The sequence below is a fragment of the Daucus carota genome, chromosome 2 (assembly GCF_001625215.2).
Source record: "Daucus carota subsp. sativus chromosome 2, DH1 v3.0, whole genome shotgun sequence".
In the NCBI taxonomy this organism is placed as follows: Eukaryota; Viridiplantae; Streptophyta; class Magnoliopsida; order Apiales; family Apiaceae; genus Daucus; species Daucus carota.
Window position 1 is genome coordinate 31,905,645 of NC_030382.2, and position 27,350 is coordinate 31,932,994.

General features: G+C 33.1%; 1 long non-coding RNA gene across 9 annotated transcripts; it reads left to right on the plus strand.

Annotated features, from left to right (window-relative positions):
* Positions 1 to 583: 583 nt before the first annotated feature.
* On the plus strand, positions 584 to 26,636 carry LOC135150614 (uncharacterized). Of its 9 annotated transcripts, XR_010288784.1 has the most exons (8): positions 584 to 719; positions 1,066 to 1,186; positions 2,531 to 7,762; positions 12,483 to 12,594; positions 13,770 to 13,851; positions 25,242 to 25,325; positions 25,981 to 26,013; positions 26,324 to 26,636. It is a non-coding gene; the product is annotated as an uncharacterized LOC135150614 (long non-coding RNA). The 9 variants fall into 9 exon arrangements; XR_010288785.1 differs by lacking the exon at positions 25,981 to 26,013; XR_010288787.1 differs by lacking the exons at positions 25,242 to 25,325; positions 25,981 to 26,013; positions 26,324 to 26,636 and adding an exon at positions 21,074 to 21,417.
* Positions 26,637 to 27,350: the final 714 nt, after the last annotated feature.

The window sequence follows — 27,350 nt, forward strand, 5'->3', positions numbered from 1 at the left end:
GATATGAGAAACTTGTCAATCAAATCAAAATTGGGCGCTGATTTTTATCTTAAATATTTTGGGTCTATACTGCCCTTGGCTATGTATCAAATATACTATATATTTTTTTTATTTAAAAAAATTGTGGTTCTATGGTTCTATGGTTAGTGGTTCTCTCTAGAACATAACCCTGTTATATTAATCTAAAATAAGAATAGAAAATTTTAGAGCAGAAAATATTACTTTAAAATAAGATTCAGCTACGAAAATATCCTTCTAATTAATATATGTATTATTCTTTCCATATAAATACGCAATATTTAAAGAGTAGAAAAACAACAAGAAGAAAGGGTCTAATGAATTTAGATTTTAGTAGATTTTTTTAACAAATACGTAATTTATTAGATTTGAGAAAATTGTTAGATTTTTAAAATATAAATACAATATTTTTTATGATGAATATATACAAATGTAAAATACGCTAAACATTCTCACAAAAATTCATGATCGAAAAACATTTATCATTATTAAAAATCACTAATACCAAATAATTTATATAACTAATAAAATATTTCAATAATTTTAAAATCCAAATCTAATAACCATGGAATTCAAGAGAAACAATTAAAAGACCAAGGTGAGCGCTGTGAATGATCATTTTGTGGAGTGGCGAGTTTATATGATTGTATGGCAAATGGTGAAAGCGATGCATACATATGAATTGGTAGCTGCTCTTTCAGGTAATTTTAACACCCACCTTTCTTCATCTGCATACATACTGTCATTTAATTTTTTGAATGAAGAAAACAATTGGGGGTAATTGAATTGCAGTTTTGACACAGCTTCAAGCATAATTAATCACTGTAATTGCACTATTCTACTTGGAATTCCGATAATTAAGGAGTCTCCCACGATCATGAGATGTTGGCATTGTGTTGTTGTGATTTGGTTAGAGTTAGTTACCATAAATTGTTGGCATTGTGTTGGTATCATTCGGTTAGAGTTAGTTATTATGATATGTTTTCGAGTTTTTATTAGACGCAAATTAAGTTTATGATCATCTTTATTGCTATGTATTCATTAGAGATACCGGGCTTCACAATCTGCTTGGTGATCGAAATCTGTTGGTAGGCCTCTTTGGTTACGGCAAAGTAATTGCAATACTTAAGCCTAATTTGGTTGTTATAGGAATGGCACCGTGTAGAAGGTACAAGGCTGATGTTTGTATCTTCTTAATTGCATCATTGTTTGTTGGCTTTCTGTGTTGGATGTAGTTTTTGTACATTTTGCTTTTAGACTCTAAGTAATTATCTGTATTTTATTCTTCACAACTGAACCACACCTTATATAGGTATTTAGGATGAATTGAATTGTATATGTTTGGATAGTTACCGTAATATGATTACTTAGAGGGAATGTAAAGACTACCCTGACTGAGGATTTGCAGATATAGCCTTCTTCAGAGTGAAACCTAAAATCTGAGATAGAAGCTTATATTCTTTAATTCTGTATGTTTAGGTTCATTCTTAATTTTATTATTATCATATTATATAGTATACTGGTTATTGAACTAATGGAAATCCTGACTACATTTCCCCGGAAGCGCTGATAAAAAAGTGATTTGAATAGAATGTATCTGAGCATTTTAGATCGTTTTATTAAGTGCCACTATTTTGTTACCATCAATACCAGATTTTTCCGAGGTGGTCTCTTGGGACAAATATGTATGAGATGATTGTGCGATGTCCACCAATTTATTTAAAATAAAACCCATACCTACATGACACAGGTCAACGCTGACTCTATATAATATTTAGATATTTTTAATACGGAAGAATGTAGGTACCAGTCATCTTTGATGAAGATTTACAGGCCTTGGGTTGCTGTAGGACCAAAATGTCAAATTGGGATTTTTTTTTTCCAGTTTTTTTTTGTCATAGTCAAATTGGGAAAATTGGGCATTTAAAATAAAAGCTTCTCTGAAGTTAAGAGTGAACCATAATGATATTTGATTTTGGAGTTATTGAGTCTTAGTGATGTCTAGCGTGTACTAAGGAGTTGATAATAAGGCTACTTGCTGCATAATGGAAATGACGGAATGCAATGGTTCTCATGCACAGTATATCCTGTGTTTAAAGTACTCAGCTAACTCATATTTGTCTATCTTTTTTCCGAAATTTTGATGTGAGTGTGATTAGCTAGATGTATATAACAAGGTAACGGGCTTCTTTTTCAAAAGAGTAAAATCTAAGTAGTCCTACAACAGAAAAGATAGCCTTTAAGAAACATACTTTATTCTTTGCATCGATCTTAGCATAAATGCCAAATAATGTTAGGGACTTTGGTTTATGTGGATGCATAAAGTGTAAACAAGTACTGCTCTTTGTTCCTTGCAGTTATATATGTGAATGTTCGACCAAGTGTGAACAACAATGATTAAAGAAAATTGATAAAGACAAATATGACATAATTGCAACAACATAAAAATCCAGAAATTCTTTGTTGTAATCAGTTGAATTATTTTGCTAAAATTTGATTGTAATTCTTGCAGATTTGAAATTGGAGAAATCACTCGAAATTTCCTGAAGGAGCAAAGCTGTCTTTTGAAGCCGAAGATATCATTACCAGACTCATGTGCTATGTCAGTTGAAGGCATGTCAATCAAAGGCTCAGAACTAGAGGGTCATATGAGATAAAGGTAGAAATCTAAGGTCAGTAACTGTTATTGTGTTGTACACTCGTTGATCTGGTTTACACATATCAGGAACACATAGTTTTAGATGGAAGCTGCGTTTTTGCCCAAGGTTGATGACTAACTAGATACTCGGAACTTTGAGAAATTTGAATAGGTAACATTTATGCTCATCTGGTATATTTTTTAAAGTAATTCTACGTCAGAACATACATCTCACTAGTACAAGAGGGTTATCATCTTCTACTGGATCATGATTCAAAATTCACATATACAGTTCCAGGGTATGCTATAGGAATTAAACTATTCTACATGTGCCTTTTGATATGTGCATCACAAGCACCAATTAAAAGGAATGTCTTCTTATGTTAACACCATAAGTGCAATAATTTTGAACTTCAGCAGCGGTTCCACAGACCTGGTAGTTTATGCTGATATAAATGACATCAAATCCTACACTCAGCTTTGCTCCTTCAAAAAATGAAACTGAGTCATATTATCTACTGATTACAATGTTTGTGTCTTTTCTAATTTCCAACTTAAATTTGATTTCCTGTTTCAAATTTGTAGTCTAAATTCATAATTCTTAAATAAAAAACTGTTTGTATTATTAGTAATATATTTATGCAGAAGTGTGGTATTTTAGGTAATCTAACAGTCTAGTCAATTAAATTCTTAGCACCAACAAAGATCCACTGATACTCGATACACGTTTTAGAATTTTAGAAATTTTAATTAGCAGAAATGAAACAAAATGGAGAGTAGCAGACAACCAAGAAACAAACTAGAATCCTACACTATTGATAGCCCAAATCCTACGAACTTCTAGCCCCTCTCTCTTCTATTATTTTCTCGAGTCCCGTTCACCTGAACTCTCCTGCCTATGGTGTTCGGATACTCAACAAGCTGATCAACTATTAGATCCTTCCAACTCCTCTGCTCCATGACTGCCTTGTAAATTCAATCTGCTTGACCTCAGCCTAAATGCAAAACAGTACTGATTAGATAATGTTATCATAATCTGTGTAATAGTAGTCTACCAACTCAGATTGAGGAAATATTAATAATATAACAACTGAGAAGCATGCTAAACATTCACTCTTATGGGTTTTCAAGTAATTTGACACAGAAATATTTATCAAACAATTAGATTATTAAATATTTTCCTAGTTGGGAAGCTATTATTCACATAGTGTCGTGAAAGATTATCTTATAAGTTGTATAGTCATCGTGAAACTCATCCTGTAATGTTATTTATATGCACACAAAACATCACAGAGATTTACAAAGTACTAACAAACATTTAATACATGATTGATATGTATTTCTTTACAATGGAATAAACAAAGACCTTACTTCAGTAATCTGCCTTGCCACTCATCGGCGAAGCAGGAGTGGTTGGCCTGTCTAGTAAGATCCAGATCCAGACATCCTTATCTTGATATTTACAATAATCACTCTCGTCCGTGATCACATGCACTGCAACGTCTTCCCCAATATGCGATTCTTCCTCTATAATCTCCAAAATCCGTTTAGGCACTTTCATCTTCACATCTTCATTTATTGCAGTCGATGCCGGCCATTTCCTCACCATGGCCACCCCAGATCTTGGTGATTGAATATCCTTTAATGAAACAGCACTCTTTTGATCTGCCTCGAGGTTTTCCCCTAATTCCTTTTGATTCTGGTAGAAACCTAAATCAAGATTCAACATCACCTTCTCAGGAAGTGAAAGTGCTTCGGAGTTACGCTGATCCTGCAAGGTTATATTAGCAGCGGAAGAACTTACCTTCATGGTCATGATCTGGTTGTGTAGTTTGTAGGTGTAGATAAGGAAAAGCATATATGATGCTGAACACATGAAATGTGTGAAGTGTATATATAGCGAGGTGAGGGGTGGGCTTCATAATGGTGCTTACACATGGAGTTCTTGTTTAACACTGTACTTGTGCTAACAAGTGACGCGTGTTACGGATACTTAGAAACAAAAGCGGGGAACTATATCGACCATCCAATTCTATGCCTAGTCATCAAGTCCAGCACAACTGCGGCCAACATGTTTATGTCACATCTCTATCTAGTTACTCATTATTTATCTTTTTAGTATTAGGCATTCTATTCATTACTTAGATGGATCACAAATTTATATACGAGGTATTATTTAACATCTTAATAAAATCAATAAGGATGATTACAAATATATTTCATGAAAATATATTTAAAATATCATATTTTTAAAATTACTCTTTGTATTTAGTTATTTTTGTTATGCCTATTCTATAATGGATGAGCGGCTTTCGTATTCGGCTTGTTTAGATATTTTATTAATTTTTCCTTATTTTATTCTCTCCCGCATCCTATGCTACGTCACCCGACCCAATACATTTAAATAATATATCGAGATCCAAAAACATATCATCTTTAAGCTTACAAATCAGCATAAGATATCTAATAAATTTCAAACATAAGGGAAAAAAATCTATAAATGAAGTTTTTGACACTCCAAATATCAATTGAAATTGTTTAACACGCAATAACAATTACAATTTAACATAACATATATAGCAAATAAAACATATCAACATGAAAATGCAATATATCCTCATTCATCCATCAGAGATCAAGGGTTGGAATCTTTATTGGGAATGCTAGGGGTCTTTTACATAAACGGCCTCTCTATCCTGTCCTTTTGAGTAAAAAGTAAAGTTGAATATGTACATCTTGCTTTTCTCAATGCACAATTGTCTTTCCTTTGTAAAAAGATACCTCTTCTCTGTCCTGACCATTTCTTTACACTTGCCTTTTTGGAATATCTCTTCCAATTCTTTACATTTCAAAACTTATCAAATATAGTAACATTTAATAATATAAAAATTAACTACATCCACTACTTTCCTCCACTATACTTATTTTATATATTAAATATCTAGAAAGCAGGGGTGCAGCCCTCAGGTGGTGCACTGCGCACCCGGTGCGGCGGTGCGCGGGGGTGCGGCAGCATATGCACGGAGTGCGCCACCTGGCGTGTCGTCGTATTTCTTTAGCGGGATTCGTGGGGGTACGGAACAGGGGGTGCGGGAGGGGCACTTTTGGTAAATTTTCTGGTCTCCGTTACCGACTCACCACCATCAGCTTTCTTCTTCGGCGACGACGGCGACACTCTCCGGAGCCGAAGCGTCGCCTGAGATAGAGGAGAGAGATCGCAGGGAGAGGGAGAGAGAGAAGAAGAAAGAAAGGGAGAGAGAGAGAGAGAGACGTCGGAGAGAGAGATTGACGAGGGAGACGAGGGAGATGAATATCTATGCGTATATGTATGTTTATATTTGTGTGGTTTATATGTCAGGATTATTGAGGGTTAGACTTTACATACTCTCAGTGTCTAGGAAGAAACAAAAGTAATACTATTGTACAAAGTCAGTCACATGGGCAGCCCGCTTTCCCAGTTAGAATTATTATTATTAAAAGCTCTGTGGCTGTTATCACCGCGAACAACATGGAGGATGAGTATCACTGCATCAGTATCTTCTTTTTGGTTTCTTAAACACCCAACCAGGATACGCAGAGTATTTACATGCACACATACAATTCAGAATTTCATTTATTGAATTACTGCAGTTTTGTCTTTTTTCTCTCTTTAGGAAAGAAAACTCCGGCTCAAACAAAAATCAAAATCAACATATTGGATTAATCTCCCTGTTTTTCTTGCATCTATTCCTTTTTTTTCACACTAACAGAGTTATTGATTTCTTTCATCACTTTTTTTTTGTAAAAATGAGAATAAATGTCACAAACATGAATCGGCAACTCACCGTGATAATTCTTTCTTTCAAGAAAGCTTATCATCTAGCCGTCGGACATGCAAGATGACTGGGGAATTTAGACAATAAAACTTTAATGTCCAAATATAAAAACCCGTCTTCTTCCAAGAATCCTGAAAATGAAACAAAGGAAACAAGAAGAATATAAGTCGATATAATATACCATATTATATATATTATAAAAATAAAAAATATATTCAATAATTAATAAAATCACGTGTATATGCATGTGCTGATCAAAATATTCACACAATTATGATAACTCATAATTGAGACAATTAAACTCTTAATTAAGGCACAATTAATAAAAGATTAACGCCCTCAATTAAGACACAATCAACGCCCTCAAATAAGGCACAATTAACATCCTCAATTAGGAGGCACAATTTACGCCCTCAATTATGAGGCACAATAAACGCCCTCAATTAAGAGGCACAATTAACGCCCTCAATTAAGGCACAATTAACGCCTTCCTTTTCGAAACCTGATCCCAAAGGAACCGCCGTCGCCTCAACCCTCAGCCACCACCGCTACGCTATCTCTCCCGCACACGATCGCGAAGAGGACGATGACCACCCGGAGCATATCCATCGGTAGAAGTAAATACACAGAAAAAGTTAGATTTGAATTTCATTTAAAATCCACGACATTCAAACACTAATGTAAAGCTTCGAATTTGAAATGACAAATCAAATCATGATATTTGAAATCCAAAATTTGAAACGAAAAACATGTTCTTAAACGCACAAAATGAAGCTAATCAACACACTTAAACAGGCCCTAACATCCTAAACAGAGCATCAATCGATCATTACACGTCTATTTCTTAGCATATTGATCATAATAAAAGTGACCCACGTAAATAAAATAATCCACAACAAGTGAAGCATGCATATAGAGATAAAATAAAAGGGAGCGAAAATACCTTGGAAAAAATGAAGGATACATGGTTAAGGGTGATTATTTCTTTCATCACTTTCAACCAAATGAAAACACCAAAACAGAAATATGGATTTATGCTCGGTTTTAACATAAAGACCATCGTTTTCAAAGTTCTTCATCAACACATACACTGATTTACATGTACATAGTTGTGGAGAAGATTCTTAACTATTTACTGTTATTTTCGAGATTTGGTGTGGATATACTGGAATTATTTGCAAGGAACAATCAGAGATGGAGATACTGATAACATGGGTTTTTTTGGTTATGACACTCTGGTATGAAGAGAAGGGCTCAAATCATTCAATTGACAGAGGATTTCGCAAGACAGGTAAGTCCCATGTTAACAATATCATAGGCCAAGGCACTATTTACATACATGTCATACTATATTTTATGTTGCACAAAGCCGGGGGTCATCACCGAAACAGCCTCTCTACTCTTTGAGAATAGGGGCATGGTCTGCGTACATTTTACCCTCCCCAGACCCTGCTGTAAGCGAAATATACTGGGTACGTGTGGTCTGGATTGGTTTATATGTATTAAATTATTAATCTCTAAATTTTTATACCATCTTTTATATTATAGTAATCATTCTTTTCGAAGCTTGTCATCATCATTAACCTACTGAAAAGGTTTTTTTCGGAAGATCATAAACCTTGACAAGTATAAATTCAAAACTTGCCAAGAGTGAGTCCAAAAACTAGCCAAGAGCGAGTCCGAAAACTAGCATTGACTAGCTATTTAAACTCGCCTCAAGCGAAACTAAAATCTTGAAAAGACTAGCCCACAAATGATATTTGAAATATTGAATCAGGTCTCTTTGGGTTGTGATCTACAGCGTTTTCTATATTATGCCGTCATGAACCCTAGGGTAATGGGTTTTTTGCGATTAATCCACCAAATTATTATCTTTTTGTTGATTTTAATTTGTACAATGGTGTTTTACGATTTGTCCTGCATTGAATTATATTAAGATATATGAAATTAAGAGCTGAGGTTGCTTCATCAATTTCGTAGTCGGGAGATTCGGGATTTTCGTTTGATATTTTTTTATTATTCACTAATTTCACTATTCACTTCCGGAAAAAGGTAACGTTTCACCACCGGAAGTTACTGTTCACTTTCGGAAAAGCAGCAGAGTGGGAATGTGAAAGAGAAGAGTTAAAGAACAAATTTCTGGTAGAAGAAGAGATGGATACTGCTGTTTTGATTTTGTATGCCCTGAATCCCTGATTCTGTTCTTAGTCCATTCATTTGTTTTTGGACTTAAACCAGCTTAGCCCAACAATTTATGTGAAACATATCTGGCTATTATCACCCATTTGCTCTAACTGAAAAATGAAGCCTGTTGTGCTAACTTATTTTATGCAAAACTACAATTTGATATCTATTGGTTTTTGAAAACTTCAAATTATCCTTGAGATTTATCAGAGTTTCAGTGCTATCCCTCACAATTTCAGATAATTACCAACTAGTCCCTGAACTTCATTTTTTGACTGTTCAGCCCCTGCACTTCAGAATTTTTCATTGTTCAACCCATGGCCTTTATGATTTTCAGTCCAGGCCCTGTGACTTCTGAATTCTGACAACTCAGATCCTCTTCCTTCTGAATTTGAGGAATTAAGCTTCTATCGACTGCGTTTTTTAGTTTATGTTGATATACGCTCTACTAAAACATGTCCGAACACATAAAGTCCGTAATGGAGGAAGTAAAATATATTATTCTGTGTTTTGAGGATGAATTTGATTTCTTAAAGTATGAAGTTTAAGTTCGTTTTTGTGAACATAGGTTACTTGAATATGTGCTTACATTGAAGGAGTTGGATAAACAATATGATGAACTTGAAAGCTTTGAAAACAAGTACAAAAATTATTTCAGTAGAGAAAGGTACAACACATGCACATAAGAGACGAGAGAATCCTTGAGAATTTAGAGAATGTGAAAATAGTCATAGACAAAGGGAACGAAATTACAACAAAATTGTAGCATGCTGAAGACACAAGCGTATCAGATGCTTTTAAATGCATGGAACATGGTAATGAAATTGTTTCCGATGTAGAATTTTATTTGTAGCAAGTTTCGTTTGTTCAAGAAAAGCAAGTATCTTCGCTTGTTCAACAGAAGCAAGTGGCTGATGATATAATTGAGGTTGAGCATATGGATTTCCATCATTACGGAGTGCTTGCTTGGTTTCGTACGTCTATGTTAAGTAATTTAATTTCAATTAGTCTATTCATTCATCTAATTATATATTTGGGGTAGTATATTGTTATATAAGAACAAGTCCAACAATGTCTTAACAAGTTATATATATATATATATATATATATATATATATATATATATATATATTAAAAAAAATAGTGTCCTAGTGATTTAGGACAATATTTTGGTATATGAACTCCAACAACATGCCTTATAATTATGCCTTATTGTTAAACTAATAATATATTTGAAATAGTATTGGAGGGAAGGGAAAAGATGAGAGGAGAGAGATATGTTGAGATGGAGGGAAATTAATTTTGTTATTGATAAAAATAGTCTAGGACAAGCGTTGTGGTGCCTTAAAAATAAGGCACATGTTGGATGTCCTAGTGTTTTAAGACAGCACTACATCATTGGAGCACTCATTTCTTCCAAATGCCTCAAATTTTGGTTTAGGACATTGTTGGACTTGCCCTGAGTACCTATTGATAGTAAGCCCAATTGTTTATGGGCCTTAGTCCATTACGTTAGTTTTTACGATGTAAGTGATGTATATCCCACAAATAATATAGACTTAATTATTTATATTGAAATATTAAACTACATTTGAAATAACTATACCAAGTCTATAAAAGACTCTGAATAGACGCAAAATTAGGTCATTCCTCCAAAAGATCTCTTGGCAACAGTTGCTAAGTGCATCTTCCTCTTTGATCTATGGGTTTTATTGATCAGGTGGCAAGCAAAGAACTCCATACTTGATAATTAGTTGTATGGCCATGTTAAAAGCTACATCCATTTTTTAAGCCTTCTTACCAACTTAGGTTTTTGCAAGCATCCAAACAATGATAAAATTTCCCTCTTTAAAGTTGGGCATGGATCCTTTCATTAACACAACAAAAAAGTTTTTATGCCAATGTCAATCAAGGGAACATGGCATCTATCTGAATTTCACATATTTCTAAGGGCTGATCATACTCAAGGGCCAAGTTAAAAGAAGACCTAAACAACTTCTAGAAATAGCCTAGAAATGTTACATGAATGAGAAGATAAAAGGCTGAAACTTAGCAATAGATTTATGGCCTGTTTGGGAACCTGTTTGGGAACATAGATTTCATTTGAAATTCTGATTTTGATCAAATAACTTGTTTGGGAGTTTGGATTTGGATTTCATTTGAAATCTGGACATTCAAATACTAGTATAAATCTGAGAATTTGAAATGACCACTCAAATACTGTCATTTGAATTCCATCATTTGAAATGAAATGGAGGTTTCCAAACCGCCTCTTAAGGATATTGATATGGAGATGATTAAACTCAAGGGCCAATCTAAAAGAAGACTTGAAGGGCTTCAGACTAGTTTGGAGAGGGATGAATGTTGGGCCTCAATATCCTCAACCTACAATGAAACCCCATTTTCAAAATAGCCTATAAATGGCCCATAGATGAGAAGATAAGTTGCAACTTAGCAACAGAATAGAGGAAAGATACTCAAATGAAGCACTTGTAATATACTGATAGAAACACTCAGGTAGTGAAGAAGAATCTCGAAACACCCTTATAGTATTTCTCTTATTTTTTTTTCAAAAAAAAAAGAATTTCTATCTGACCTTGCCCACTGCTGAAAGTGTATGTTACTGCTAGTTGTATATTATTTTACTTTGGTTTTTTGTTTTGGTTGTAATTAATTCTTTTTTCATTCCTGAATAACACTTTCTTCGCTTTCTTGTATTGGAAGATACTCCTTTAAACATTTTTCCAGTGTATGCAATGTAATTTGAAAAATGATAATTACGGAAAAAAGAAAACTTTCTTTGTGCTTCTTCTTTGTGTTAATGAATTCGTTGGTGCTATTTGCTTAAGCTAATATAAAATACTTCGTTTTTTATTGATGCAGCTATGTCTTTCCTTTATGCAAGTTTTGTTGGCTATATGTAAAAGAATTTTGAGATTGTGAAAGAGCATCACTTTCCTGGCATTTGGTTGTTTCAATCTGCATAAACTGACATGAAGTGCTTACGATAAAGACGGACTATTTTATGAATCTGTGACTCATGTCACCTGATATTAAAATGCCCGAGAACATATCATTTCTAAATCAGTGCCTGTTTCTTTTTTAGATTTGCTCGTATGCAATTAAAAAAAAGTGTTCTCTATATGCAGCAGTAGTGAGGAAGACTAATAGGCCTAAAATACCATTTATCAATTCACTATTTCCTTCTCATACATTTAATCCCCTTGTCAATACTGAAGTTTTGCAACTTCATTAAAGTCATGTACACACGCACACACACACAGAAGAAGCTACATATGATCTCGTTCTAATCGGAAATCATACATTTAGAGCTAGTTAGTCTAATTGCTTGTGTCCAGATGAAAGTGCTTGAGCCACGAATCATGACCAAGGTCCAGTGCATACTCAAAGTTACAATAACATTTGCATGACTTGATAAAAAAAAACCACCTGCAACCAGCAGCTTTGAGTCACAACCCTAGCAAACCTGAGGTGTGGCAAAAACATGGTATTAAAAGCGTGAAGCTTTTATAATATATCAGAAAGTGGTGGCAGGGTGGCCCCTTTTTTCTGCAATGTAAAAGAGTCTATTTGTAGTATCATTCTGTAGCATATCAGGCTCTGAGGACTTGGGGATTCATTTTTTAAGGGCTTCAGGTGTAGGTGTAATATAAATCCATGTTCTTTTTTAGAGTGTCATTGCTAATTGTGGATCTAGGAATATAGTGTATATTGCAATTGGTGATCAGAAGTACAAGTAGTGGCTTGTTTATGATCCTCTAAATCTTAAAATGCATGTATACTATATGCTGAGTGTGTGTGGACAGTGCACTGGTTTCAGAATTGGCTGGGTATCATCATATAATGGAGAGTGAGGTCAAATATCACTTGGAACAGTTTCTGCAAAGTTTCTCCGATTCATGTGACTGCTTGTTGTCAGTAGGTTACCCCATCATCTCAATCTTATGTTTTGTTCTTATTTCTTGAATTAGTGGAGCAAGTCTCTTCTTCTCTCTTTCTTCGAGTCACTTTGTTGTTTCATAAATTAAGTTCTAATTTTACCGGCAACACATGTTACTTCAAATCTTCCGTCCAGGGATTTGTATCCGTGTCTGATATTTGGACAATCAGGCACGAAACTTATTATGTTTCGGATCTTTTGACTGTAATGTTAACACTGTGACCAATTTAAAGATCACATTTCAGTTATTACAATCCCAACCAGAAAAGAAAAACAAAAGGAGCAAATAAAAACAAGATTCCTTGTTTGCAATATTCTTTACAAATTTGTAACTTGATAGTTATTTTTTGTTAAGATATTTGTTTACAATGATTATTCATCAATTTATTATGTTGTGTCTAAAAAATAGGACACTGTATTCCTAGCTTTAAGATTTTTCGAATACGAAGTCTAATAATCAGATACGTATTGTGTCCCAAAATTTATATGCAAGTGAATAACATAGGTGATAGCCATTGTAATAAAGTGATTAAATAGTTTGAGATCCATTTTCAAGGTCATATAATTGATAGGGGCAAGGCATTCCTGATTATATATCATCTTATTTGATCAATATATTGTACAATATTTCCGCCACGAAACTGACTTTAGATATGCATGCATACATATGAAAAGAAAAATGCTTGTGCACTACTCAAAAAGAAAAAATTGTTTGGTTTCAGTTTTGCATTTTCTTTGGGCATAACTGTAAAAAAGCCAACAAACCTTTATGCCCTTTTTGGTTCTACCGTCTCCTTTTTAACTTTAACCGAGGACTTTTAATGCGGTGAAGTTTTCATTTCTTTGTATCTCAATTTTACATATTTTATTTCGTTTGCATAAGAAAAACCGATTTAGAGTTTGTCTAGTGTGTGTCCTTGACTCATGCTAAGCATTAAAATCTATGAATTTGATGTATAATGATTGGTGTGTTTGTTGTAAATGCAGAGAGGGTCCATCATTATAGAGTAGTGTAAGCCAATTAAAACAAAATATACTTATAAAAGTTTGTGCTTAGTGTGTGCCCAGAAGCACAACATATAAAAACCGATTTATATATATATGATATTTTTTTTCTTGTATCTTTTCAAGTTACTTAACCTCATTAATGCAGGTGGAACGACCTTATCTCGGGAGTCATCTAGTGATGTAGATTGAGCTACTATTCTGTTCACCAAGGTATTCTGTTCACTAAGGTATGATCAAGGCTGTTACCCGCATCGGCTTTGAGCCAAATCATAAACTACCAATTCTTGAATAGCTACTTATCAAATACATTATTATCAGATACTTTGGGGTCGCTTAGCGAGCCCAATTTAGGGTCGCATAACGGGCCTGATTTTTTAGTCATTTTAATTCGGGACCATCTCGGGGTTGCTATTATCATACATGTAAGTAGCTTGAACAATAAACTTCAACTGTATTCGTGTCATTCTTTTGCGATCCCATATACGAGTGTAGCTTCCTAATTCAGCTGACTTGTAACTTTGAAGCTTTTAATAAGACCTCATTTAAATAAATTTTTTGAAATACATTTAATAAACAACTAAAACTAATTCGAACTTGTAAAGTTTTAAAAAAATACTAGAATTCAAATGCATTGATAAGCGGGACAAGCCCCAAGACTGATATTTGCTAGGAGAGGTGTTTATATAACACTACTACCCTCTAGACTAAGGATTCATGAATGAATTTCATACCGAGTGTAAGCAAAAACAAACCACAGATGATACTTGCAAAGTGCTCCGCATTCCAAGGTCTTAGTACCAATTTGTCTTTCATATCCATCAAATAATAAGTGCCACCGAAAATAACAGACTTGATCTTGTAGGGGCCTGCCAGTTAACCTTGAAAACACCGTGCCCAGCTACTTTAGTATTTGGCATTACTCTTCCTAAGACGAGATCTCCAATACAGTGGGGACAAGTGTTCACCTTTTCATCGTAATGTCTGGAAATCTTTTGTTGATAGAAGGCTAATCAGAGTTGAGAATTCATCTTCACTTCATAGATCATATCTAGATAGAGGCGTGATTAATTAACCTCATTAGTCTCGGGGTCATAATGATCTCTACGGAAAGACCCGACACCCACTTCAACCAGGACCATGCCTTCACAATCATATGTGAGTGCGAAAAGGGTCTCACCAGTTGTACTCCTTGGCATGATGTTGTAGGACCATAACACTCGAGGAAGCTCTTCTGGCCATCACCCTTGGCCTCCTCTAGCTTAGACTTTAGAGTAATCTTGATTATTTTTTAATGGCCTCGACTTGGCCATTTGATTCAGAATGACACATAGTAGAGAAATCCTTCTTGATGCCTAGAGCTTCACAAAACCCTCTCAATTCTTTGCTATCGAAATGCTTACCATTATAAGAGATAAAATTGTAGGGGTTCCTATACGAACAGAAAATAGCCTTCTAAACGAAGTCTTTGGTCTTCTTTGTAGAGATGGTTGCTAGAGGTTCTGCTTGTGCCCATTTGATGAAGTAATCCACAGCCACCACTATATATTTAACACCCACTGACCTTGTGTATATAGTTAAAGAATTAAGTCAATCCCCCACATTGCGAAGGACCATGAACTAGAGAGGGAGTTGAGTTGAGTTGCAGGCAAGTAACTAAAGTTGCCGTAACTTTGACATTTATCGCAAGCTCGGGCTAAGTCATGAGCATCTTTCCTAATCGTAGGCCAATAATAATCCTGGTGGACCATCTTCTATGCTAGGGATCCACCCCCGAGTGATTGTCACAAATGCATTCGTGCATTTCTCTCATAATATATATTATTGCACACTTCCCCGTCGATGTAGTTAAGTAAGGGACAATTAAAACCCCTTCTGTATAGCATTACCATCATGGATCACATAACGAGCTACTTTGTCTCTGAGCCTTTTAGTTTCATTCTTGTCTTCGGGCAACGTACCCGTTATAAGTAACTTTGGAATCAGCCTCATGCAAGTAGGCTCACCTTCAACAATTACCAAATTATATTATATTACCCGTGTTGTTTCAATCTTGTGGGCGCTGGGATGCTTTTGAATTTCTACGGAGATGACCCCTAAAAGGGTGGCCTTCTTTGTAATCCTGGCTTAGCCAATGCATCAGCTCTAGAATTGAATACTTTCTTTAGATCCTTCCAAGCCTCACTTCTCTAAAGGATTTTTGTGGATAGACCTATGGTCAAGACAGTCGCCAAAGTCCTATTGAATTTTCTAGAAAATTCTAGAGAGACGGTTGTGACATGTTCGAAGGAAGAGCCCTCTCCAATAAAGCCTAGTCGTATGGATTAATACCACGCCACAATTGGATAAATATTGCCACTAATTATTGAAGCTAACACTAATCGTCACCAGGTATATTTTCGAAAGAGTTGCATGGTACACCCGTGCTCATTCCCTAATATGCATGAACGAGACATTAACCTTGACATGGATAACCCACAAGAATGTATGGAAATGTGTCCTTACTAATCTACTTCCTCCGTCCCCTGAGTTATATATATTGGGGAACGGGGACGCGGCACGAACTTTAATGCTTCGGTAAAGTATAGTTCTATAACTTATTTCTAAAATTTTTCTTTTCCATATAAAAGTTTGAATGTTATATTTTTATTTAGAAAAAAAATTAAAAAAATAAGTTATTCAGAACTATATTTTTCTTTTCCGCACATATATTTATATTCGATAAGATAAGGATCGTGTAAATTGAAACCACAACAATGGTACGAGTCCAAAATCTTTTGTCTTAGTACTTTTAAACATATTTGTCGTATATGTCTTTTGTTATTGGTTATATATTTCGCAATTGAATTTTGTGATTCGTTTATAAGCTATATATATATATATATATATATATATATATATATATATATATATATATATATATATATATATATATATATATATATATATATATATATATATATATATATATATATATATATATATATATATATATATATATATATATATATATATATATATATATATATATATATATATATATATATATATATATATATATATATATATGGTAGCACTCCATAGCATACACTCTTATATGGAGTTACGTAGCACACCATTATAAATATATACATAATATATATTTATTATAATTTTTTATGGAATATAATTACAAATTTTGATTATTACATCAAAAATGAAGTTATCCAATTTTCTTATTCCAAAAATCATCTAAAAGTATGCAATATCTCAACATGATTCTATAACAAAATAATAATCATCCAGAATTATTCTGTTATAGAATCAATTTCGAAAATAAACTTTTTTCTTCAAATTTTAAGTGTTATATTACTTATAATAGATGTATTTTAAAGTATTCTATATTAGAATCACATTTTATATGTATTCTATGATAAAATTTATAATAAAATTGATGATTTGCAGTGGTGTACTATGTAACTCCATATAATAAGTACCTCCCTGGAATGTTTATATATATATATATATATATATATATATATATAAGACTTTATATTGCAGTTTGTGTTTTAGAGTTGTTTTATCTTTAGTGTTAATTGTTGTGTCTCTTTCGAAGGAGTGCCATAGTTGATAGTTTTTTGATCGTATATTGCGATTTTGTTTGTCGTTAATTGTTAATTAACGATTGTGTCTTTTTGATGACTTTGTTTCGCTGCCTGGCATATTCTTTTGTGCATTCTTTCTTTCTTTCCTCCTTTTTTCTCTCTTTCTTAATTTTCTTCTTTTCTTCGGATTTTTATCTCTCATTTGAGGTTTCTTTTCTGTCATTAAGGTTTTATTGGCTAAATTTCCGGACCATCTCTATATGACCTTTGGTTAGTCGGTAAACTTTTTTGAATGAAAGTTCTCCTTTCTTCTTAGTTTCATAGATTTTGCTTTTCTTTCTAGTAGTTTTTTTTAGACATAATAATTTTTTATCTAATTTTTCGTGGAACATTTGGAAATGCCCTCTGGTTAGATGAAAGATTTTCATGTATAAAAGAAGCTCTTCCCATTCTTTCAGTATTGTATTTCGGTACAATTCACTGACGTGATAGTCCTATAACAAAAATAAAATCTAATAATTTGTGGTAAATATGGAATAGAAAAATTAATAGAATCATAATTGCCACCTCATTAAACATAAAAATAATGAACTACTGCACCTGAAGTTAGGCAAGAAAAATTAAAATGACTTTCAAAATCTTGAAACTTAAAATGGGATATAGAACAAATTATTGAATTTTGTGAAATAATACAATATTATTTTAGTAAAAAGATCAATTTTTAATATTGTAACTCTATCTCTTTTAAGATGGGTACATCATACTTACTCTAAAGTATATAAATGAGTACGAAGAAGAATAAAAATATATTTTAAAAATAATAATTAATTTTAACTTGTTAGTTTATTTAAAATTAATATTTCCTAATTCATCCACTACAACAAAAAGGGGTAAATTTGAAGGTCTTTCGTCGGATAGTTCGGTCCAGGAATGAGAAGAGGCATAAAGATGTATGGAGCCTTGGTGCACATAGATGGAGGAAGGTTATACACAATAATCACAACTGGCCATACTGTATATTCCCTTGCGTGTGCATCACGAAAAGGGTTAAATCCATCAGTGGATAGGCCGAGTCTAACATTTTGAATCTCCTTTGAAAATCCAGGAAATCTATTATCGAACTGCTTCCACTCATCTCCATCCGCGGGGTGAGATAATTGACCTTCAACTACAACTCTGTTGTGGTGCCACTTCATATATTCAGCTGTCTTCTCAGCCATAAATAAACGTTGCAATCTTGGGGCGTTAAAGGAAAGTAACGCAGGATCTTTCGTGGGATATTCTTTTTCTATGAGCCTTTTGCTCCTTGTATCGGCTTGTGTAACATATATCACAATGTGTCTTATTGATGTTTTCCTTATAGAACAACATGCAATCATTTTCACAAGCATCAATTTTTTCGTACCCCATATTCAATCCCGATATCATCTTTCGCACCTCATAATAGCTTCCTGGAAATTTGTGACCGCCAGGCAACACCGATCCAATAAGACAAAGTAACTCATCAAACCCATTGTTACTACAATAATGCTTGTTCTTGAAATGTAGTAGCTTGTTGACAAATGACAATGTCGTGTAATCCTTGTTGTTTGGATAAATTGGTTTCGAGGCATCATTCACCAACTTATAAAATTCTTTTGCATCCGCATTTGGTTCCTCAAAATAGCTATTTGCATCCGCAAAATCTCTTAGCATAGTACAAGCATCGTACATGTCATCATCCTTGTTATAACCGGAATTCATTCCATCTTCAACTCGGGGCACATCCTTCTCTCCATGTAAATCCCATTTGGTATACCATTGCATTATACCATGAAGATACAAATCAACTTTAACAACACTAGGTTCTTTGAAGTACCTATTTTTACAATTTAGGCATGGACATCTTATAAGTCCTCCATCTTCATCTTCAAGATGATTACAAGAAAATTTGAGAAAGTTATCCACACCATTTTTGTACTCCTCCGTTATATATGTGAACTCATTGAACCGATTACGACAAACCCAACTACGATCGGATGCCATCTACATGATTTACAAACATTGATGTAAGTTGTATTCAATTTAACTTCAATACAACTAATTAAAAGTGAGTATTTTATTTAACAATTTGACAAAACTATCTACAATCGAAAATGTTTTCTAGTTATCACTAATAATTTCAATTAATTTCATCATGCATGAGTACCAACAAGCATCCATTTTAATTTCACATAATTATATAACACATGAACACAATTAGGTATCATATATTTTGTGATACAAAATAAATGAAAGAATAAAAGATAAAGACTAAAAAGTGATACTTACTTGATGATTACAAAGATCCCATAAAAATGGTATAAGAAATATGAGGAATAGAAGAGAAATGGTGGAAGGAGGAAAGTATAGTGAGAGTGAATGGAAGAAAGGGGAAAGGTGCCCGCAAGGGTTGGTTCAGCTGGTTAAAGAGAGGACATGTATCCTCTTGGTCACAGGTTCGACTCCCGAAGGGAGCAGAATTTATGATTATGCCTCCTGGATCAGAGCCTGTCGCGCTTAGGTGCGGTTTACCTTGGTTCACGTAGTTTGCAGGCTATTGCGTGAGCTCGTGGGTTTACCCAGTGCGCACCCGAAGGGTAGCGGCTGCGGGTTCCTACGTTAAAAAAAAAAAAAAAAAAAGGGAAAGGGTGAAGCCGCCATTGGACAGAAGCTGCAGTAGGGTTGTAAGATTGGAAGGGTAAAAATGACTTGCGTTGGTCATATTTATAAATATATGACTGCCGGCCATCACATATCTAAATATGACTGCAAATCCTCGCATGTGAAATATGACTTTAAATAGTCAAAATTATTATGTTTGGCCGACGGCGATCACATTTATAAATATGACCAAACCCGGTCAAATAATAGATTTAAAAAGTTTCGGAAAAATTTGAGAGAAATTTACCGCTCAAAAATCAAATATGACCGGATTTATTTTTGACCAAATGCGGTCAAATATAGTGACGTCATCGTAATTTTTTTGAAGGAACTTTGCCTCCCAAATTTTGTGGGACCCACAATATAAATATGACTGTCTAAATATGACTGACCTTAAATATGGCTACCTATGGTCATATTTAAAGTCAGTCACAATTAGCCGGTCATATTAAGCTTTGACTTGTTCATTTTCAGATTTGACCTTAAATGTGACCGAAGACAGTCATATTTTAAGTCAATCATATTTATCCGTTCATTTTTACCCATTTTTCTTATAGTGATCCGACAATACAAATCTCTTTTGGAAGAAATTTGTGTCCCATAATACTTGTCTATTTTTAGTTTCCAATGCAAATATATTGGTTATATTCAAAATTCCCTTCTTAAAAGTTGTATAACAATTAATGAGGGTTGAATAATAGTATACATTCGTGTATTTATTAGGGGTACAAATGAGAAAATATTGTCTAATTAATACTCCCTCCGTCCCTTTTAGTTGTCACATTTGATTTTGTGCCAGTCAAATTGACCAAAATTTGACTAAAATTTATTAATATTTTATCAATTGATAAAATAACAAAATAATATCACCGGAAATAACTTTTAATCTACTTTAAGATGTAATTTTCAGATTTTTTAAAATAATAAAAGAGTAACTTATAATCTATGGTCAAAAATTAATCAATTTAACCAATAAAAATAAAAATGTGACAACTAAAAAGGAAGGGTTTCTTAATATGCTTAATTTTTTTTTAAAAGGACTTGTATTGTGGGAAGAGGGAGTAATTACTTTGAAACTATTTAATTTCGTATAGGACAACTAGGCAGGGGGAATGAATATCAACGATACATAAACTAATGAGCATATGCATGACTGGTGTTTTTTCTGTATTAACTTGAAGGGCAGTTAAATGAGGGTGCATGAAATTTCTAAACAATTCCTGAATTGATGCAACGGATCAAGCTGGAGGCTTTTTACATTAGTCAGTAAAGTCGTTTCACATGCATAAACCCACGTGCATCACAATGTAATGGCTTCATTAGGTTTCCAAGTACATGCTGGAAGCTGGTAAATTCTATTTAGGGTTGTTCCCGGCCCCATAATGTCCAGGCTCGGTGCATAATTAATTAAAAAAAATATTTGATGCACATAATTGTGTACAAAAACATGTGTATAATGACATGTGATGAATTTTAATTGGATGACCCGCTGCATTTACACCAACCATCCCAATTAAAACCCACCACATCACTTGCCATGTCATTATATACAAATTTTCTGTACACAATTATGTGCACCTAAGTTTCTTTTTGTTTGTCAAAGATTTGATCCTTGTTCTTCATTTTTTAAAATAAGTTTTGTGGATAAAAGTTTTGTATCTATACTTAAAGTTACAAGTTCTTAAAATTGATAATGGCAGCTATAAAACTACTGAACTACAACAAAAACACCATTAGACAACACTGATCAGACAACGCACGGTGAAAAAAGCGTTGTTTGGAAATAAGACACAACACTTTCTTTTCGTCCTCGAAAAACTATTGTCTAACACCTACGACCTACAACGGTTAAAAAAACTATTGTCTAGTAAATTCAATCAGACAACGGTTTCTCAACTGTGGTATTGTATAATGATGCATGTTAGACAACTGTTTTGAGAGCCGATGTGTGAAGAAACTTCAGACAATAGTTCAAGAAACCGTTGTTGTAATTAGACAAGTGTTTTATTTGTTGTGTTGTTTACGAGCAGTTCAAACAAGGGTTTCAAATAGTGTTGTGTGACTGGGAAGCTAACATACAAGTGTTTTTGTTAGCATTGTATGATGGCCTTATAGACAAGCCTTTGCTAACTAATAAAACCATTGTCTGTTAGATACTACAGGACAAAATATACCTTTTTATAATAAGACAAAATTTACATTTGACTAGTATTGTTAAAAAAACAAACAAAATAAAGATAAAAAAAATTGATTTTTTTTATACATGACTAATATTGTTAGTTCTCGACATCCGTACGGTTAGATCATCAAAATAAATATTTATAAATTAATACAGAGCTAATCATACACATAACAAAGATTCTATCCAATACTTTCTAAATTGTAAACATAAAACACATACTTATACTTACGTTCGAAGTACAAAATTGTCTTGGTATTACAAATGAACAATACGTGCTTGCATATATGCATAATATAAATATATACTTTAATACAAAGAGTAGAAAAACAATAATTGATCAAGGAAATGTGAATTTTTAACTCATAAAAATGAAAATATATTATATAACGGTTTCCTTCTCATAAACTGTTGTCTACACTACTTTTATACCACGGTTTTTCCCTGAAGCGTTGTTTGAGCCTAGTTTAGACAATGGATTCTCTTACAACGGTATAACGTGCGTAACAGTTGTGTCATTTTCAATGATACCACAGAGTTACATATAGAAACCGTTGTCGGTTAGACATTACAGGACAAAATTTACCTTTTTACAATAAGACAAAATTTACGTTTGACTAGTATTGTTAAAAAAACATACTCCCTCCGTCCCATTGAGATATATACATTTGTATCGGGCACGGAGACTAAGAAAAGTGTATAAAGTAATGTAAAATAATAAGAAAGAGAAAGAAAAGTAGGTAAAGTGGTGGGACCCATTAATATTTAAGTGATAGATTGAGAAAAGTAGATGAAGTTAGTGGGTGAGTGGGATTTTTATATTATAAAAGTTTACTATTTTAGGAAAGTTTTGAAATGTATAGAATTGAATGGGACATCCCGAAAAGGAAAGTGTATAGAAATCAGAGGGACAGAGGGAGTACAAAATAAACATAAAAAATTTTAATTTTTTTATACATGACTAATATTGTTAGTTCTCGACATCCGTGCGGTTAGATCATCGAAAAAAAAATTAAAAATTAATATAGAGCTAATCTTATACATAACAAAGATTCTATCCAGTACTTTCTAAATTGTAAACATAAAAACATACTAATACTTACGTCCGAACTACAAAATTATTTTGGTGTTACAAATGAACAATACATATTTCTATATATGCATGATATAAATATATTTGTAAAGACAAAGAGTATAAAAACAAGAATTGATCAAGGAAATGCGAATTTTTAACTCTTAAAAATGAAAATTTATTATACAACGGTTTTGGGCCCAATAACCGTTGTCTACACTACTTTTATACAACGGACTTTTCCCGAAGCGTTGTTTTAGCCTATTTTAGGCAACAGAGTCTCTTACAACGGCATAACTTTCGTAACCGTTGTGTCATTTTCAATGAAACAACATAGGTTCATATAAAAACCGTTGTCTTTTAGACACTACAGGACAAAAAATAACTTTTTATAATAAGACAAAATTGACATTTGACTAGTATTGTTAATAAAACATACAAACTAAACATAAAAAATTTTGATTTTTTTATACATGACTAATATTACTAGTTCTCGACATCCGTTGAGGCAGATGATCGAAACAAATATTTATAAATTAATATAGAGCTAATCGTATACATAGAGATTCTATTCAGTACTTTATTCTCAATTTCAAAATAAAACACAAACTAATACTCATGTCTGAACTACAAAATTATCTTAGGAGTACAAATGAACAATAAATTTTTGCATATATACATAACATATATATATTTGTTAAGATAAAGAGTACAAAAACGTTACAATAGAGATGATTATAATTTATAATTATTAAATATAATGTATATATGAAAAATAAATGATTACATATTAAATTTGAGCTAATAATTATTTTAATATGCACAGAAGAAATAATATAATACATAATCAAATTATTAATACATAATTTAATAATATTTTATGTCAAAATATAAAATATTATATAATAATTATATATAATATTAAATATATAAATAATAATTATGTATATTGACAAAATACAACTAATTTTTTAAATTTTCAATTATATTCCAATATTATAATATATATGTATATATATATGAATTTAAGTAATATAACTTTTAATTATATAACACGTACTTCTAATTGTTTTTAATAAATTATTTAAATTAAAATAATTTTAATTATTCTTTTGACACAAAAATAATTTTAATTATAAATATAATTAATATGAAAATTAAAAGAAATTAGATATGTGCCAAACATACATGTAAAAGTGAGAGCGGCAAATTTCCCCCCAAAACAAAAATTACACAGTTAGTGGAGAAAAGAAATTGGGGGAAGAGAAATCTTAGGGTTCTTATCAGTTCAGTTCAACGAGGGAGGTCACCGGAGTCGGTGGAAGGGCGGCAGATGCTACGAGGGTCACAGATCGGGGTAGTAACATAAGGTTGCAGGGCTGTTAATGGAGGTTGGGGATTGTGTGTTTGAGGGTCGGTGGCGACCCCACCACTGTTAATCTAAGAGTGGATTGGGGGTCGCAGATCTGGGTAGCACAAGAGTTGTAGCACAACTGGGTACATGCCAAATGTGTTCTCCACACTCTCTCTCATCCATTTTGTCTCCATTAGAGGTGAATCCTTCTTTAATTTGTCTGAGCTCTGTATTAAATTCACTGGATTAATCAGGTTCGCTGCTTCTTTGTGATTTGTTTTTTTTGTTTTGCTGTTTTGATTTGAAGTCGTGAAGAATTTGAATCTAGAAGTTTTGATTTTATGCTTTCAAATGAAGATTATTATAACACTCGGGGGTTTGTTATGTCTAAATGTAAACAGAACAATTTGGAGGCGGTCTTCATTTTGAGTATCCATGTGGTCCTCTTGCATCTGGGTTTGCTATGCTTTTCACACGAGATTAACTGAAATTTATGTTTGTGGGCAACATGAATCTCTTATCTTGTTTATGAGTTTAATTTATTTTATTTGTGTTTGCGTGGCTTGAATTTGTATTTCCTCACTATTGATTGTTATTTTTTAAATTATCCATGTGATTTGGGCTTATATCATGTGTTCTCAGGGGAATTTTCAGGGGAACTTTAAATTAGGTCATTAAGTTGCAGTTTTGGTAAATTGGGGCTTTCATTGCATATATTTGATTACATACAACGGTTAATATTTGAGCAGGCAAAGCTCTGGCAAGGCTCAAGAGCTCAAATGAAGACATATCGATGGGGTGACATGTATGGCTAACAATCCGAGTAATTTGAGGTATATTGTTCTTGACACTGGTTTTTAGCTTGTTGTCTTTAGTTTAGTTGTGAATAATGAGATGGTGCAGAAGCTCATTAAGTCTGCAATCATTTATAAATTTTATAGCATTATTAAGCAAGGTTTGGGTGTCTAGGCTAGATGTGCTTTGCTCATAAAATAAAGGTAAGAACATAAAAACAACATTGCAGAGTAATCAGTTGACTATCTATCCGAGAAATTTTATAGCATTGATAAATAGTCCATTACAAATAAGAATAAATCACCCTAAAAAGCCCTGTAATAATTGGTAATACAGACTCAACAAGGAGAAAACAAACACAGGGGCTTAGGAAACACTATTAAATATGGATAAAAAATACGATTAACATTGCAAAACTAAGCTGAGACAAAATTCTAATCAGAAACTGGATTAGGAATGCTAGGAAACACAACATCAACTATGAGCATAATAAGTGATAAGCCACTATGAACCTCATCTGATTGAAAGGAAATAAGTCAAGGTCATTAGAGTTTCCATGAACAATACAGGCAGCACTGTTCTCAAATTTTTTGCAAACATATTAGTAGGATTCAAATTGTCGTTCTTGTCACTATTCATAATATGATTAAGAACTGAAGTATGATTTGATATTTTTTTTTAATATTATCTCAGACAAAAGAAGGGTGCATGGCCTTTTACTTGAAGGTAAACTGGTACATAAATTAGTGCATGCTCTATATCATGTGTTCTATACTTTAATCAATACAAACATCTATATTAATATAGTTCAGGTTGTCGAATACTGGTTGTTGCCTTTTTCTGCATTTTTTTTCAGTTGCTAATTATAAAAGCATTCACTAGATACTCTTGTATGTTTCTACATGCATTTAAAACGTGAAATTTAATAAAACTTTAAAGACTATCGAAAAAATAAAAGTATAGTGAGTGCTTAGTGTTTGTGATTTTTATATGTATATATCATAGAGTGATCTCTCATTTACTTGTGTTCTTGCAGTCATCAAACACGAAAACAATATGATAAGGGAACCAACCGTCCCAAAGAAAATCCTGCCAGCATTCCTCCAAGTTCTAGATAAACTTTAGATACTACAATTACGGCAGCACCAAGGTTGATGGAGCTCACATCTATAGAAACACATGCTGAATGATATGCAAGGCCAGGTTGATTAATTTTTGTGAGGTTGCAATTAAATGTACGTAGATTCATGTATGTTTTATTTATTATATGTATTTTAGGTATTTATATATTTGGGATTTTCCACCCTTAGTGGAAATATTGGTGGATATTAGATGGTATATGTGGTTGGTTGTATCATTGGTTATTAACACATAATGAAAATTTTTGTTTACAAATTTTTGGCTTGTTAATTACATTCTCTAGCCTAGTTTAATCGAGTTATGTGAAATCATTGTATATTATGTTTTTAGCTAATGGGATAATATAGGACCATTGTCATATATAACATGATACAATGGCCATTATTCATAAAAAACATTGTCTCATAAAATTGAAAACAATGATTTTTGTTACAAAACCATTGTCTAAGCAAATGACTTGCAATAATGATGAAACAGAAACAATTGTTAAAACATGTAAAAGACAACTAACATTATAAAGAAAACCATTGTCTGACATAATTAAACACAATAACCTGGGTAATTAAAATATTGTTAGAACATGCCTTACACAAGTAGGCTGGTGTTCTAAACCCGTTGTGTAAGAGAGGAAATAACAAGCATCTCTATTTCAAATATCGTTGTCCGATCTTCTTACTAACAAGTGTAGCTAACTAATGAAACCGTTGTTGCAAGTCTTATTAACAACACGAATTTGGAAAATGACTGTTGTTGTGAGTCGTTTACAACAACATTTCCTTTTAAGAATCCCGTTGTTGTTTCTGGGTGTCGCACAACACTTTATTAAATGTAAACTGTTGTATTGCTCAATCTCAGACAACGGTGCGCCCGTTGTCTGATATGCATATCAGACGGCGTCTCGATAGACCACGGTTTTCCGTGGT